The sequence below is a fragment of the Elephas maximus genome, chromosome X (genome assembly GCF_024166365.1).
Source record: "Elephas maximus indicus isolate mEleMax1 chromosome X, mEleMax1 primary haplotype, whole genome shotgun sequence".
Taxonomy (NCBI): domain Eukaryota; kingdom Metazoa; phylum Chordata; class Mammalia; order Proboscidea; family Elephantidae; genus Elephas; species Elephas maximus.
The window spans coordinates 89,411,513-89,430,043 of NC_064846.1; positions in this window are offsets into that span (position 1 = coordinate 89,411,513).

Sequence of the window (18,531 nt, forward strand, 5' to 3'; positions counted from 1 at the left end):
AACAGCAGAATATATAAAACACAACAAAAACAGGACAGGATGGTTCCCATAGGCATCCAAAATAAAATAGCAGGTGACATTCCATTAGAAGAAAAGGCACTAGAACTACCTGATAGGGAATTCAAATCTTTAATATTCACAGCTATCCAAGAGTTGAAGCAAAAAGCAGACAAAATGAGGAAAAAACAGACAAATTCATGGAAAATACAGGTAAAAAATGGATGAATTCAGGAAAATAATACAGGAAAAAATTCAAAATAAATTCACAACTAGAAATTATACAAAAACTACAATTAGAAATCCAAAAGAGAGGGCCAAGATAGCTGACTAATTAGAAGCTCCCGCAGATCCCTCTTGCAACAAAGACTCGGAAAAACAAGTGAATCTATCACATACGTGAAAATCTACGAACCCTGACCATCAAACACAGAACTGAAGAGTTGACCTGAGTGACAGGGGAGGGAAAAGCCGCACCCTGAAGCAGTGACCGCTTCTGGAACCGGCATCCCATGCCACAACCTTGAGCCCTCATGGTTCCCTGGTGCCAGAGAGGTGGGGCTGATTGTTGCTTATGGAAACAGAGATAGGGCAAGCACGGGATGCAGCCTTAACCCCTAACCTCATGGAGTAACCTCAATGGAGACTCAGCCAGCGCAAGCAGGCTGCACACTGATGCGGCTGGCAAGAAAACAAGCAACCACGGGGAAGCAGCGACTGTTTTCAGAGCCTGGAGCCAGCATCCCAGTCAGAAACCCTTGGCACCGGGCTTTGGACTAAGCACAGAGGAGCTGAGCATGGCTTCCTGAGACGGTGCAAGCACAGGACGCAGCCCTAGCCCCCTGAAGTAACCTCGGGGGAAACCCAGCCAGTGCATGCAGGCTGCACGACGTGGGTGACAGAAGGAGAAATCACTGGGAAGCAGCAACTGCTTTTGGAGCCTGGAGTGCAGTGTCCCAGACAGAAAACCTTGGTGCTGGGCTTTGGACTAGGAGCAGAGGAGCTGATCATGGCATCCTGACACAGCACGAGCGCGGGATACAGGCTTGACCCTTGGGGGCAAACTCAACCCAGCCAGCACACACAGGCTACCTGCCCCTCTGGAATCTCAGATAAACCAATCATCACCAAGCAAGATAAGTACCTTTGTCTATATTGCAGGGTGCAACTCTTTCCTATCTATCTGATCCCTCCCCTCCCTACCCCAGGTGGCTTTATTAACACTGGAATTTCCTGGCCTAGAAAGTGAAGTGTTCTGCAGGGTTTTTTTTTTTTTCCTAACCCATTCTCCTGGCCTGAGAGAAGAAGCAACTAACAACCCAGGGGCAAAAAATCCTTCCCTGACTTCCCTAAACTGGAGTAAAAATACAGAACCAGCTCCAGCCAAGCATATGAGAGCCACATTCTTTGGCTATCATCCCTACAGGGAAAAGGTGGTTATTATAATGCAAAGGCAATTCTGATAGAGATCTGACTGTAATCATTTTAGCCGAGCAGTGGAAAGACAAGTTTTCCAGGTCTGATACCTCTCTACCTATTAAACAGAGCCCTCACTGATCCATAGCAGGGAACTGAGGGCTGAAACTCCACCCAAACCACTTAGCCACCTGCTAAAGGGGTCCGAGGATAGTGATGCCTACCAATCTTTAGAGGCACAAGCATTGAGTGCCTAAGGTACAGCTGCACAGCCCACCCGCCAAAGAGCTCTAGGAATAGAGACACACCTACTTCACTGGCACGTGGTGGAAGGCTGTCAGCATCCTGCCCTCCTTGGAGTGTGACCCCCCTGCCACTACTAGAATCTGCTGCACACAACTATCACCACTACCCCTCTAAGTTAATAGGTGACAGTCTACACCACACACTTGGTGACCCAAAATCAGAATACCTAAGCTGATTCTATTCAAAAATACTGAATATATACTTTCACTTAAAGCACAATAAAAATTATAAAGGAAAAAAAGAATAGCGGATGGACTCTTAGGCTCATATGTCTGGTAACAGCCCAAACCAGCTGGTAATAGGACATAAGTGATTCAAAGGCTACAGCAATCAAGAGAGCACAATCTAGTAGCGCATCTGGGTACAAAAAATAAAACAAAAAAAGAAGATAAGACTCAGTGAGCAAATATAAAATAAATCATTACAGTATCTTATAGATGGCTCAGAGACAGCAATCGATATCAAATCACATAAAGAAGCAGACCATGATTGCTTCTACACATCTCCAAATCAAAGAATCAAAATATTTCCCAAATGAAGATACAATCCTGGAATTGCCAGATGCAGAATATAAAAAAACTAATATACAGAATGCTTCAAGACATCAGAGATGACCTCAGAAATGAAATAAGGCAATCTGCAGAAAAAGCCAAGGAACACACTGATAAAGCAGTTGAAGAAATCAAAAAGGTTATTCAAGGAAGTACTGAAAAATTAATAAGCTGCAAGAATCCATAGAGAGATCACATTCAGAAATACAAAAAATTAACAGTGAAATTACAAAATTAGATAACTCAATAGGAAGTCAGAGGAACAGAATCAAGGAAATGGAATGCAGAGTGGAGGAGTTGGAGAATAAGGCAATTGACACCAATATATTTGAAGAAAAATCAGATAAAAGAATTTTAAAAAATGAAGAAACCCTAAGAGTCATGTGGGGCTCTATCAAGAAGAATAACTTGCAAGTGATTGGAGTTCCTGAACAGGGAGGGATAACAGAAAATGCAGATAGAATAGTTGAAGATCTGTTGGCAGAAAACCTCCCTGGCATCATGAAAGACGAAAGGATATCTATCCAAGATGCTCATCCAACCCCATACAAGATTGATCCAAAAAGAAAATCACCAAGGCATATTATCATCAAACTTGCCAAAACCAAAGATAAAGAGAAAATTTTAAAAGCAGCCAAGGATAAAAGAAAAGTCACCTACAAAGGAGAATCAATAAGAAAAAGTTCAGACTACTCAGCAGAAACCATGCAGGCAAGAAGGCAATGGGATGACATATATAGAGCACTGAAGGAGAAAAACTGCCAGCCAGGAATCATATATCCAGCAAAACTCTCAAATATGAAGGTGAAATTATAACATTACAGATAAACACAAGCTTAGAGAATTTGCAAAAACCAAACCAAAGCTGCAAGAATTACTACAAGAAATTCTTTTGTCAGAAAATCAATATCAGATACCAACACAACACAAGGTCACAAAACAGATAATCCTGATAAGAACTCAAATAGAGTAATCACAAAAACAAAATAAGATTAATTTTAAAAAGAAAAAAAATGCTCAAAACAGGGAATCATTGAAGTCATTATGTAAAAGATTACACTAATCAAAAAAGAGGGACTAAATACAGGAAGAATAGATCTTCCATATGGACAGGAAAACAAGGCTATATAAGATGATACAAGCTAGGCTTTTACTTAGAAAAATGGGGTACATATTAAGGAAACCACAAAGAGGTCTCACAATTCCATACTTCAAAATAAAAACCAAGAAAACCATAATGACTCAGCAAAAATAAATTCAACTACTATGAAAATGAGGAACGCACAATTTGCAAAGAAAAACTCAGCACAAAAAAGGAAGTGGAAAAATGAAATTGTCAACAACACACACAAAAAGGCATCAAAATGACAGCACTAAACTCATACTTATCTATAATTACACTGAATGTAAATGGACTAAATGCACCAATAAAGAGACAGAGAGCCTCAGACTGGATAAAAAACTTGATCTGTCTATATGCTGCCTACAAGAAACACACCTTAGACTTAGAGACACAAACTAACCAAAACTCAAAGGATGGAAAAAATATATATCAAGCAAACAACAATCAAAAGAGAAGGAGGAGGGGCGATATTAATTTCTGACAAAATAGACTTTAAAATTAAATTCACCACAAAGGATAAAGAAAGACACTACATAATGATTAAAGGGACAATTTACCAGAAAGATATAACCATATTAAATATTTATGCACCCAACGACAGGGCTGCAAAATACAAAAAACAAACTTTAACGGAAATGAAAAGTGAGATAAACACCTCCACAATTATAGTAGGAGACTTCAACACACCACTTTCGGAGAAGGATAGGACTTCCAGTAAGAAGCTCAACAGAGACATGGATGGTCTAATTGCTATAATCAACCAACTTGACCTCATGGACTTATACAGAACACTCCACCCAACAGCTGCAAAGTGTACTTTTTTTCTAGTGCACATGGAACATTCTCTAGAATAAATCACATATTAGGTCATAAAACAAACCTTTGCAGAATCCAAAACATCAAAATATTACAAAGCATCTTCTCAGACTATAAGGCCATAAAAGTAGAAATCAATAACAGAAAAACCACGGAAAAGAAATCAAATACTTGGAAACTGAACAATACCCTGCTCAAAAAAGACTAGGTTATAGAAGACATTAAGGAGGAAATAAAGAAATTTATAGAAGGCAATGAGAATGAAAATACTTCCTACCAAAACCTCTGGGACACAGCAAAAGCAGTGCTCAGAGGTCAATTTATATCGATAAATGCACACATACATAAAGAAGAAAGAGCCAAACTCAAACAACTGTCCCTACAACTTGAACAAATAGAAAGCAAGCAACAAAAGAATCCATCCTGCACCAGAAGAAAACAAATAATAAAAATTAGAGCAGAATTAAATGAATTAGAGAACAGAAAAACAATTGAAAGAATTAACAAAGCCAAAAGCTGGTTCTTTGAAAAAATTAACAAAATTGATAAACCATTGGCCAAAATGACTAAAGAAATACAGGAAAGGAAACAAAAAACTCGAATAAGAAATGAGATGGGCCATATCACAACAGACCCAACTGAAATTCAAAGAATCATATCAGATTAATACGAAAAATTGTACTCTAACAAATTTGAAAACCCTAGAAGAAACGGATGAACTCCTAGAAACACACTACCTACCTAAACTAACACAATCAGAAGTAGAACAACTGATTAGACCCATAACAAAAAAAGAGACTGAAAAGGTAATCAAAAAACTCCCAACAACAACCAAAAAAAGCCCTGGCCCGGATGGCTTCACTGCAGAGTTCTACCAAACTTTCAGAGAAGAGTTAACACCACTACTACTAAAGGTATTTCAAAGTATAGAAATGCATGCAATACTACCTAACTCATTCTATGAAGCCAGCATATCCCTGATACCAAAACCAGGTAAAGACACCACAAGAAAAGAAAATTACAGACCTATATCCCTCATGAACATAGATGAAAAAATCCTCAACAAAATTCTAGCCAATAGAATTCAACAATATACAAAAAAAAAAAATAATCCACCAAGGCTTTGGAGAGACACACCTTAGTCTTTAAAGTGACATCTTTGCTTTTTAACGCTTTAAAGAGGTCTTTTGCAGCAGATTTGCCAAATGCAATGCAACCATTTTTTTTCTTGATGGCCATTTCTGTGGGCATTGATTCCGGATCCAAGTAATGTGAAACCCTTGACAACTTCGATCTTTTCTCCATTTACCGTGATGTTGCTTATTAGTCCATTTGTGAAGATTTTTGTTTTATGTTGAGGTATAATCCATACTGAAGGCTGTCATACTGAAGGCTGTAGTATTTGATCTTCATCAGAAAGTGCTTTAAGTCCTCTTCACTTTCAGCAAGCAAGATTGTGTCATCTACAGATTGAAAACATAATCAAAAAACTCCCAACAAAAAAAAAAAACCCTGGCCCAGACGGCTCCACTGCAGAGTTCTACCAAATTTTCAAATAGAGTTAACACCACTACTACTAAAAGTATTTCAAAGCATAGAAAACGACGGAATACTACCTAACTCTTTCTATGAAGCCAGCATATCCCTGATACCAAAACCAGCTAAAGACAGCACAAAAAAAGAAATTTACAGACCAATATCCCTCAAGAACATAAATGCAAAAACCCTCAACAAAATTCTAGCCAATAGAATTCAACAATACACACAAAAAATCCACCATGACCAAGTGGGATTTATACCAGGTATGAAGGTTGGTTCAATATTAGAAAAACAATTAATGTAATCCACCATATAAATAAAACAAAAGACAAAAACCACATGATCTTATCAATTGACGCAGAAAAGGTATTTGACAAAGTTCAACACCCATTCATGATAAAAACTCTCAGCAAAATAGGAATAGAAAGAAAATTCCTCAGCATAATAAAGGGAATTTATACAAAGCCAACAGCCAACATCACCTTCAATGGAGAGAGCCTGAAAGCAATCCCAATGAGATCGAGGACAGGACAAGGATGTCCTTTATCAACACTCTTGTTCAACATTGTGCTGGAGGTCTCAGCCAGAGCATTTAAGCTAGACAAAGAAATAAAGGGCATCCAGATTGGCAAGGAAGAAGTAAAATTATCTCTATTTGCAGATGACATGATCTCATACACAGAAAACCCTAAGGAATCCTCCAGAAAACTCCTAGAAGAGTTCGGCAGAGTTTCAGGTTACAAGATAAACATACACAAATCACTTGGATTCCTCTACATCAACAAAAAGAACATCGAAGAGGAAATCACCAAATCAATACCATTCACAGTAGCCCCCAAGAAGATAAAATACTTAGGAATAAATCTTACCAAAGATGTAAAAGACCTATACAAAGAAAACTACAAAGTACTACTGGAAGAAACTAAAAGGGACCTACATAAGTGGAAAAACATACCTTGTTCATGGATAGGAAGACTTAACATAGTAAAAATGTCTATTCTACCAAAAGCCATCTATATATACAATGCAATTCTGATCCAAATTCCAATTACGTTTTTTAATGTGATGGAGAAACAAATCACCAACTTTATATGGAAAGGAAAGAAGCCCTGGAGAAGTAAAGCATTACTGAAAAAGAAGAAAAAAGTGGGAGGCCTCACTCTACCTGATTTTAGAACCTATTATACAGCCACAGTAGTCAAAACAGCCTGGTACGGGTACAACAACAGGCACAAAGACCAATGGAACAGAATAGAGAACCCAGATATAAACCCATCCACATATGAGCAGCTAATATTTGACAAAGGCCCAATGTCAATTAACTGGAGAAAAGATAGTCTTTTTAACAAATGGTGCTGGCATAACTGGATATCCTTCTGCAAAAAAAAAAAAGAAAAGAAACAGGACTCATACTTCACACCATGCACAAAAACTAACTCCAAATGGATCAAAGACCTAAACATAAAGACTAAAAAGATTAAGATCATGGAAGAAAAAATAGGGACAACATTAGGAGCCCTAATATAAGGCATAAACAGAATTTAAAAAAAAGCATTACTAAAAATGACAAAGAGAAACCAGATAACTGGGAGCTCCTAAAAAGCAAACACCTATGCTTATCCAAAGACTTCATCAAAAGAATAAAAAGACCACCTACAGACTGGGAAAAAATTTTCAGCTATGACATCTCTAACCAGTGCCTGATCTCTAAAATCTATATGATTCTGTTAAAACTCAACCACAAAAAGCCAAACAACCCAATTAAAAACTGGGCAAAGGATATGAAAATGCACTTCACTAAAGATTATATTCAGGCAGCTAACAGATACATGAGGAAATGCTCTCGATCATTAGCCATTAGAGAAATGAAAATTAAAACTACAATGAGATTCCATCTCACTCCAACAAGGCTGGCATTCATCCAAAAAACACAAAATAATAAATGTTGGAGAGAATGTGGAGAGACTGCAACACTTATACACTGCTGGTGGGAATGTCAAATGGTACAACCACTTTGGAAATTGATCTGGCATTTCCTTAAAAATCTAGAAATAGAACTACCATAGGACCCAGAAATCCCACTCCTCGGAATATACCCTAGAGAAAGAAGAGCCTTCACACAAACAGATATATGCACACCCATGTTTATTTCAGCACTGTTTACAATAGCAAAAAGCTGGAAGCAACCAAGATGTCCATCAATGGACGAATGGATAAATAAATTATGGTATATTCACACAATGGAATACTACACATTGATAAAGAACAATGATGAATCCGTGAAACATTTCATAACATGGAGGAACCTGCTGAGTGAAATTAGTCAGAGGCAAAAGGACAAATATTGTATAAGACCACTATTATAAGATCTTGAGAAATAGTTTAAACTGAGAAGAACACATTCTTTTGTGGTCATGAGAGGAAGGAGTGAGGAAGGGTGGAAGAGGGTTATTTACTGATTAGATAGTAGATAAGAACTACTTCAGGTGAAGGGAAGGACAACACGCAATTCAGGGGAGTTCAGCACAACTGGACTGGACCAAAAGCAAAGAAGTTTCCTGAATAAACTGAATGGTTCGAAGGTCAGTGGAGCAAGGGCGGGGGTTTGCGTACTATGGCTTCAGGGGACATCCAAGTCAATTGGCAAAATAAATTCTATTAAGAAGACATTCTGCATCCCACTTTGGAGTGTGGCGTCTGGGGTCTTAAACGCTAACAAGCGGCCATCTAAGATGCATCACTTGGTCTCAACCCACCTGGAACAAAGGAGAATGAACACCAAAGTCACAAGGTAATTATGAGCCCCAGAGACAGAAAGGGCCACATGAACTAGAGACTACATCATCCTGAGACCAGAAGAACGTGATGGTGCCTGGCCACAACCGACTTCTGCCGTGACAGGGAACACAACAAAGAACCCCTGAGGGAGCAGGAGAACAGTGGGACACAGACCCCAAATTCTCATAGAAAGAACAGACTTAATGGTCTGACTGAGACTAGAAGGACCTCCACGGTCACGGTCCCCAGTCCTTCTGTTGGCCCAGGACAGGAACCATTCCCAAAGCCAACTCAGCAGACATGGATTGGACTGGACAATGGGTTGGAGAGATATGCTGATGAGGAGTGAGCTACTTGCATCAGGTAGACACTTGAGACTATGTTGGCATCTCCTGACTGGAGGGGAGAGGGGAGGGTAGAGGGAGTTAGAAACTGGCAAAATGGTCATGAAAGGAGAGACTGGAAGGAGGGAGTGGGCTGAATCATTGGGGGGAGAGTAAGTGGGAGTATGTAGTAAGATGTATATAAGTTTATGTGTGAGAGACTGAAGTGATTTGTAAGCTTTCACTTAAAGCACAATAAAAATAAAAAAAAGAAATCCAAAAGATAAACTACAAGATTTCACAAATGGACAGTGTCATAGGACTGAGAAGCAGGTTTGCAATAATGGAAGACAGGATCAGCAAAAGTGAATACAAATACTTGAATACAACTTTGAGGAAAAATCAGAAAAAAAAAAAGAACAAAGAAAAATGAAGGAACCCTGAGAATTATGTGTGATACAATCAAAAGCAAAAATTTGCGAGTGGTCAGAGTTCCAGAACAAGGGATAAAATGGAAAGCACAGAGAGGATCATTGACGAATTACTGACAGAAAACTTCCCTAATATCATGAAAGATGAAAAGCTAACCATCCAAGAAGCTTAACAAACCCCATATAGGATAGACCGCAAAAGAAAATCACCAAGGCATATCATAATCTCACTCACTAAAACAGACAAAGAATCCTGAGAGCAGCTTGAGAAAAACGAAAAGTCACATACAAAGGGGAAACAAGACTACGCTCTGATTACTAGGCAGAAACCATGCAGGCAAGAAGACAATAGGATGACATATATAAAACTTTGAAACAACAAAATCTAAAACTAGCAAATAGTTATCAACTATAATTTTTTATTTTTTTTTACATCCCTTTGCATGCACGCCATCAGATAAGAACTGAAGCTACCCTAGGAGCTACGTAAAATATACTGTCATCCTTTTCCTTTGTAGTAATGACTGGCTAGGCAAAGAAGGGCCATTTCTTCCAGAAGAGAATGTGCAAGTGCTAGACTAGTATTCAGCCAAATAGCCTTAAAGGATCTGTGCAATGTACAATCTGGAAACTGAGGAAGATAAACCTGGTTAAAGAACTGGTTGTCGATTTTCTACTCCTTCCTCAGACCCCCAAAAGAGACAGGTGGAGTTTTTTGTTGATCATTGAGGTTCCCATGAGGAATTCTCCTTTTATGCAACATACAATCCTTCATTTTAAAAGCCAGACAACTGGCACTTCCCTATATCAATAGGAGCAATTAAAAAATATCTGGAGAATAGGAAAATGAGTTTACTTTTCTACGTGTCTATTACTAGAATCAAAATTAACTACAATGTATTTCTGAAGAAAAATTTAAATGTTCATCTTTTAAACTATCTAAAGAAGTGCATATATTTATGTACATGTGTATAGCTATGTGTAAGAGATTTTCATCTATGATATGCATTTATGGGTGAAAGTTCATTATAAGCTTCATTAATGTTTTATACTTCTAAATTTTTACTGGCATGTTGATAGAAATATCGAGAACGATTACAGTGGTTTTTATATTATAGTGGAACCTTTATTCTTGAAACAGCAGCAACAACTTGGTTATGACTGATACATAACATTCCTGGGCAAGTTTTTGCTGAAGAATTGTCTGTTTCTTAATTCTATGTGTCAAAATACACATTACCTCAGACAAAATAAATGATAATGATGAAGAAAAAGAAAAGCTGTGAAGATCTATCTGAATCTACCACATGTATGTTATTTCTATTTCACTTCTGATGTTGCAGTCCCTTGGAAAAAAATCATGAGACATAAAGAGAAAGGACCTCTGAGGCATAGTAATAACCTGTGAACGTTTATTTTGGTTTATGAAACTTGAGACTTGGAAGTACCTATTCTTGGACCTTATACCATCTTTCCCTTGTTTGAGACAAAAATCAAACATAATATTTATCATAAAAGTCAGTCCTCATTTGTTAAGCTTTGTGCTGCTCAAACCCATTGCCATCAAGTGAATTCCAACTCATAGTGACCCTATAAAACAGAATAGAACTGCCCCATAGGGTTTCTAAGGCTATAATCTTTATGGAAGCAGACTGCCACATCTTTCTTCTGCGGAGCAGCTGGTGGATTAGAACTGCCAACCTTTCTTTTAGCAGCCAAGTGCTTAGCCATTACACCACCAGGGCTCCTTAAACCAAACCAAACCCATTGCCATTGAGTCGATTCCGACTCATAGCAACCTGATAGAACAGAGTAGAACTTCCCCATAGAGTTTCCAAGGAGCGCCCGGTAGATTTGAACTGCTGACCTTTTGGTTAGCAGGCACAGCACTTATCCACTACACCACCGGGGTTTAACCAGGGCTTCTTAGTGAGCAGTATACTGTGGTAGAAGAGCACTGTATTGGAAGGCAGAAGACCTGGATATTAATCTGTTTTCTATTACTTAGAAGCAAGGGTGGTGAGATTTCATCTCACATTCTTTGGACATGTTATCATGAGAGACCAGTCCTTGGAGAAGAACATCATGCTTGGTAAAGCAGAAGGTCAGTGAAAGAGAGGAAGACCCTCAGTGAGATGGACTGACACAGTGGCTGCAACGATGGGCTCAAACATAGCAATGATTGTGAAGATGGAACAGGACCAGTGTTTGGGTCTGAGTTAGCCACTTTGAGTCAGAAGCAACTCAACGGCACCTAACAACAATTACTCACTAGTGGTATAACCTTAAGCAAGTCACATAAACTCTCTGACCCTCAGATTCCTCATTTGTAAAATGGGAACTCAAATATGTGTCTTTCTCTTCTTATATGACATTTTGAAGATCAAATAAGATCATGTATGTTAAAGTTTTATGTTGAATTTATACTGTTTTTTTTAATACAATTTTTAAATAATTAGGGATGGTTTTCTTACTTCAATATCCAGATTCATATTTACTACAAAAATTCCCAATTTTCAAAGAATTAGAAAACAACAAAATATGCCCTTAGTTAAATTTTATTGCACATAAAAGAATCTTGTTGCTCACTCACTCCCACCTCCAGGTTTTTCCCTATGTCTTAGTCTGGGTTCTCTAGAGGAGCAAACAAGTGAAATGTATATGTATGTGTGTGTGTGTGTATATATATATATTTACTTCAAGGAATGGCTCACACAGCTGTAGGGTCTGGCAAGTCCCAAATCCACTGGTCTGGCAACAGGCTGGAAACCTCTGCTGGCTTACAGGGTTACAGGGGCTGGCGAATACAAAATCTGCATGTCAGGTGGCAGGCTGGAGACTTCTGCAGCCTCACGTCCCAAGAACCAGAGGTCGAGTGATGAGAAGAGTGCAGCAGGGTCGAGGAAGAGAGTGAGCTTTCCCAGAACATCCATTTATATACTGGAGGCAGGCTACATCCCCAAAGGAACATCCCTTTCCACTGATTGGCTGTTCACATCAGATCACCAAATGGAAGGTGATTATATTACATTATGGAAGAGCACCTAGTCCACTGGTCTGCCAAACCACTGAGAATCATAGCCTAACCAAGTTGACACGTAACGTAAACCATCACAGCCTATGTTCTCCATTTCACTTACAGTTCCACTCCTCTCCACACGGAAATATACCATAAAAGCTTCAGTCACTTGTCAGTCACCATAAATTTGTTCTACTTTAATGTCATATATTTATAGCCTATACCACACTGTTTAATACTTACTCTTTTTGTCAAATTGTTCCATACATGTTAGTATTCTCCAAAAGAGGATTACCAACTTTTTGGGGTTGGAAAGTATGCCTAAAAATGGTAATACCTAACATTTAATGAGTGTCATACACTGTTTTAAGTGCTTTACCTGTATTAATTTATTTAATGCTCACAACTGCCCTGCGAAGTAGGTACAATTACTATCCCCATTTTGCTGATTTAAAAACTAAGGCACGGTATGTTCTCACTTTTATGAAATGACATGAACAGCCAAATATACAGAAACTAACGTTCATTATTGGTTACCAGATATGTGGGGAGTCAGAGAGGAGCATTCACTCTCTAGATAGTAGGCACTTGTTATTTTTGGTGATGGGAAAGGCAACACCAAATGAAGGTGAAGTGTGCACAGCTTGACGAAGGTAGACAATGTCACTAAAATGTACACAAGAAAAAAGGACCTTTTGGTAATCACTATAGCATATATAATTTTGAGCCAATAGCAGCAATAACCAAAAAATATAAGTGCGAGTATATATGTATGTATGTAGACATATATGTGTATATGTGAGTATATATATGCATATATATAGGTGCATGCATAGCTATATGTACATGCATCTGTGTGACTGTATGCGCATGTATTCATATATATAATAAAGCATGTAGGGGTCACAGTTACAGATACTTCTTGAACATAAACAAACACCTCGCAAGATTGATTTCCTGGGTTCAAGAATTAGGACGATAGTCTCGTGGGACATCTCAGTCAAATGGCATAATGTAGTTCATAAAGTTATATTTTATATCCTAGTTTGATGAGTAGTGTCTGGAGTCTTAAAAGCATGCAAGGGGGCATCTAAGATACAACTATTGGTTTCTACTCAACCACAGCAAAAGAGAAAGAAGGAAACTAAAGACTCAAAGAAGAAAGTAGAAAGTAGTCTACAGGACTAATAATCTACATGAACCACAGCCTCATCTACCCTGAGATCAGCAAAGCTAGATAGTGCCCGGCTACCACTACCAACCATTCTGATAAGCACCACAGTAGATGGACCCTGACAGAATGGGAGAAAAATGTGGAACAGAATTTAAATTCCTTAAAAAAAAAAAGACTTATTGGACCTGTTGAGACTGGAGGACTCCCCGAGACTATTGCCCTGAGATACTCTTTAAACCTTGTATTGAAACTAGTCTTTGAGGACACCTTTTAGCTAAATAACAGGCTGACTCACAAGATAAAATATATCACCCATGAGTATTGTGCTCCTTTAAAGAACACATATATGAGACCAAACTGTCAACAATTACTTTAAAACAAAGATGAGAATGTAAGGGAGCAGGGGAACAAGATTAATGAAAATGGAACAACCAGAACAGAAATATTGAGAACATGAAGAGAGTAACTAGTGTCACTGAACAATTTGTAGAAATTGTTGAATGGGAACCAAAATTGCTGTGTAAAATTTCGCTTAAAAGACAATACTATTTATTTAATTTATAAATAAATAAAACTAATGTACAAAGATGTTATGTGACTTCCCAGGCAGCTAGTAAGCATCAGAACAAGGGTCCAAATACAGGCAGTCTGACACCAGAGCTCATGACCTTAATTTGCTATGCTATCCTGCTGGACCATTTTTCCACCTTCAAAATGTAAGGAGTAGAAGCAAGGGTTTACTTTTTAATGATTCATTTGTTTATTTTAAAATTCAGGTTTAATTAAACCACATGCTTAATTTTTTAAATTACCTGAACACATGAACCATGAGTTAAAGCCTGGGATTTTAGTTGTAAAAACACCATTAAAATATTGTATAGCATCCTGGAATATTGACATTAGAAGGAGCTTCATGTTTGTAATTCCCAATGGCGATATAATATCCTGTTGCAATAACATACCACAGTCTTCATATCATTCCTCTGATCTCCATGGTCCTGTCAAACCTCATCAGCTATCCAAGCTCTCTTTCATTACACACTTAACTTTTTATTTTTATTTTTTTAATACTATTTGTGTTTTCAGTGAAGGTTTACACAGCAGTTTAGGTTCCCATTCAACAATTCCTGCACAAGTTGTTCAGTGTCATTGGTTACATTCTTCACAATGCATGAATATTCCTATTATTTTCATTCTGTTTGTTCTGTTTCCATTAGTTTCCCTGCTCCCTTACATTCGCATCTTTGTTTCAAAGTAATTGTTGACCATTTGGTCTCATATAGGTGATTTTTTAAAGAAGCACAGTACCTACTGGTGATATTCATTATTTTTTTACTCAATTTCTTATTTAGCTACAAGGTGACCTCAGGGGTGAATTTTGGTTCAAGGTATGAAGAGTATCTCAGGGCAATAGTCTCAGGGAGTCCTCCAGTAGGTCTGTTTTTGGTTGTTTTTCTTTGTTTTAGGAATTTGAGGTTCTATTCCACATTTTTCTTCCATTCTGTAAGGGCCCATCTATTGTGGTCCTGATCAGAATGGTCAGTAGCGTAGCCAGGCACCATCTAGTTCTGATGGTCTCAGGATAGATGAGGCTGCAGTTCATGTAGACTGTTTGTCCTGTAGACCAATTTCTTCTTTGAGACTTTGGCTTCCGTCTTTCTCTTTTGCTCCAGTCAACTAGAGACCAATAGTTGTATCTTAGACGGCCAATTGCACCAGACACTACTCACCAAACAAGGATGTAGAACACATTATGAAGTATATTATGCCAATTGACTGAGATGTCCTGCAAGACTATGATCCTAATCCTTCAAACCTAGAAATCAAATCTTGAGAAATGTTTAGTTATGTGTAAGAAGTATCCATATCTGCGCACCCTATCTGCTTTATTATACGTATGAATATATGTGCATACTGTCACATACATGCATACTCATGTCCATATGCATACACATATATGTATACACACATATATACCTGTTGTTGTTAGATGCTGTTGACTCATAGTGACCCCATGTAGAACAGAACAAAACACTGCTCAGTCCTGCACCATCCTCACAAATACTCTTTCTTATCAGACTGTCTGTTGCTGTTGTTGTTAGGTGCCCATCAGTCACTTCCAATGCTCGTCATTGCAGCCACTGTGTCAATCCATCCTATTGAGGGTCTTTCTTTCTTTTGCTGACCCTCTACTTTACCAAGCATGATGTCCTTCTCCAGGGACTTGTTCCTCCTAATAACATGTCCAAAGTAAGTTAAAGTCTTGCCACTCTTCCTTCTAATGAGCATTCTGGCTGTACTTCTTCTGAGACAGATTTGTTTGTTCTTTTGGCAGGCTGTGGCATATTCAATATTCTTCACCAACACCATAATTCAAAGGCATTAATTCTTCTTCCTTCTTCTTTATTCATTATCCAGTTTTTGAATGCATATGAGGCGATTGAAAATATCATGGCTTGGGTTAGGCATACCTTAGTCCTCAAAGTGACATCTTTGCTTTTTACCACTTTAAAAAGGTCTTTTGTAGCAGATTTGACCAATGTAATATGCCATTTGATTTCTTGACTGCTGCTTCCATGGGCATTCAGTGTGGATTCAAGTAAAATGAAATCCTTGACAACTGCAGCGTTTTATACATTTATCATTATGTTATTTATAGATCCACTTGTGAGGATTTTTGTATTCTTTATGTTGAGGGTTAATCCATACTGAAGGCTTAAGTACTCTTTACATTCACCAAGCAAGGTTGCTTCATCTGCATATCAAAGGTTGTTAATGAGTCTTCCTCCAATCTTGATACACCTTCTTCTTCATACAGTTCAGCTTCTTGGCTTATTTGCTCAGCATACAGATTGCGTAAGTGTGGTAAAAGGATACAACCCTGATGCACACCTTTCCTGAGTTTAAACCACATAGTATCCACTTGTTCTCTTTGAATGGCTGCCTCTTCATCCATGTACAGGTTCTGCATGAGCACAGTTTAGTGTTCTGGAATTCCAGTTCTTTGCAACATTATCCAGAATTTATTATGATCCACACAGTCGAATGTATTTGCATAGTCAGTAAAACACAGGTAAACATTTTTCTGATATTCTTTGCTTTCAGCCAAGATTCATCTGATGTCAGCAATAATATCTTTCGTTCCACGTCCTCTTCTGAATCTGGCTGGAATTTCTGACTGTGCCCTGTCAATGTACTGCTGTAACCACTGTTGAATGATCTTCAGTAAAATCTTACTTGTGTGTGATATCAATGACATTGTTCGATAATTTCCTCATTCTGTTGTATCACCTTTCTTTGAAATGGGCACAAATATGGATCTGTTCCAGTGGGTTGGCCAGGTAGCTGTCTTCCAAATTTCCTGGCATAAATGAGAGAGCACCTCCAGTGCTGCATCCATTTGTTGAAATGTCTCAATTGGTATTCTGTCAATTCCTGGGGCCTTGTTTTTCCACAGTGTCTCCAGTGTAGCTTGGACTTCTTCCTTCAATACCATCAGTTCTTGATCATATGCTACCTCCTGAAATGGCTGAACATTGACCAATTCTTTTTGGTACGGTGAATCTATATATTCCTTCCATCTTCTTTTGATGCTTTCTGCTTCTCGTTCAATATTTTGCCCATGTTTTTGTTGTTAGGTTCCATCGAGTCAATTCTGACTGACAACGACCCTATGTACAACAGAAGAAAACGCTGCCGAGTCCTGCACCATTCTCACAATCATTATGCTTGAGCCCGTTGCTGCAGCCACTGTGTCAATCTATCTTGTTGAGTATCTTCCTCTTTTTTGTTGACCCTCTACTTTACCGAGCATGATGTCCTTCTCCAGGGACTAGTCCCTTCTGATAACACGTCCAAAGTATGTGAGAAGTCTCGTGTCATCCTTGCTGCCAAGGACCATTCTGGCTTTACCTCTGTCAACACAGATTTTTTTCATTCTTCTGGCAGTTCATGGTACGGTCAATGTTCTTCACCAACATCATAATTCAAAGGCATCAATTCTTCAGTCTTCCTTATTCACTGTCCAGCTTTCCCATGCATACGAGGTGATTGAAAATGCCATGACTTGGGTCAGGCACACCTTAATCCTTAAAGTGACATCTTTGCCCAGAGGATGCTTGAATATTGCAACTCAAGGCTTGAATTTTTTCTTAAGTTCTTTCAGCTTGAGAAATGCTGAGAATGTTCTTCACTTTTGGTTTTCTAATGTCAAGTCTTTGCACATTTCATTATAATACTTTGTCTTCTCAAGCAGCCCTTTGAAATTTTCTGTTCAGCTTTTTTATGTAATCATTTCTTCAGTTTTCTGTATCTGCTCTACATTCAAAAACAAGTTTCAGAGTCTCTTCTGACATCTCTTTTGCAATCTGCAACTCTACGTAGTCTATACTACCACCATAGCCTGATTAAGACTCTTAGAGGTAAGCTTAAATAATAAAAAGATGAAGCGTCCTTTTATGTGATTTTAAAAATGAAAAAACATAGTTTTTTTTTTTCTCTTTTGCAAAGTTATTTATTTCTTCCCTCATTGCTGTTTGGCCAGAACCAAAAGGAGGAAATGGAAAGAGGGGGAAAGGCTTTCTGCCCTTGGATTTTTGCCAAAATTTTTTTTAAAATATGGTGCTGCAGGAGCCTGCCTGTTGGGGCAGCACAGATCCAGGGAGGCTGTGTGCCAGTGACTCTTTAGTTAAGTGGTGCGGCATGGCCTGCACAGGGCACACAGGGCTAGATGGGCAGGTGAAAGGAAAGGAAGGAAGGGAGAGAGTGAGAAGAAACAAAACAAAAAAATGGTGTTGAAGGAGCTGGCCATTGGGGGCAGTGCAGACCTGGTGAGGTCATGTGCCAAGTGGTGCTTCATACTCTGTCAAGAAGGGGTGTGGGTATCTCATGGGGTTAGGTGGGTGGGAGAAATGAAAGGAAGGAAGAGAGAGAAGCAACAAAAACAAAACAAAAGCCTAAAATAAAAAAAAAAATGGTGCTGAAGGAGCCTGCCAGTGATGGTAGCTCAGACCCAGGGAAGCCATGTGCCAGTGCCTCTCTAGCTGAGCAGTGTGTCAC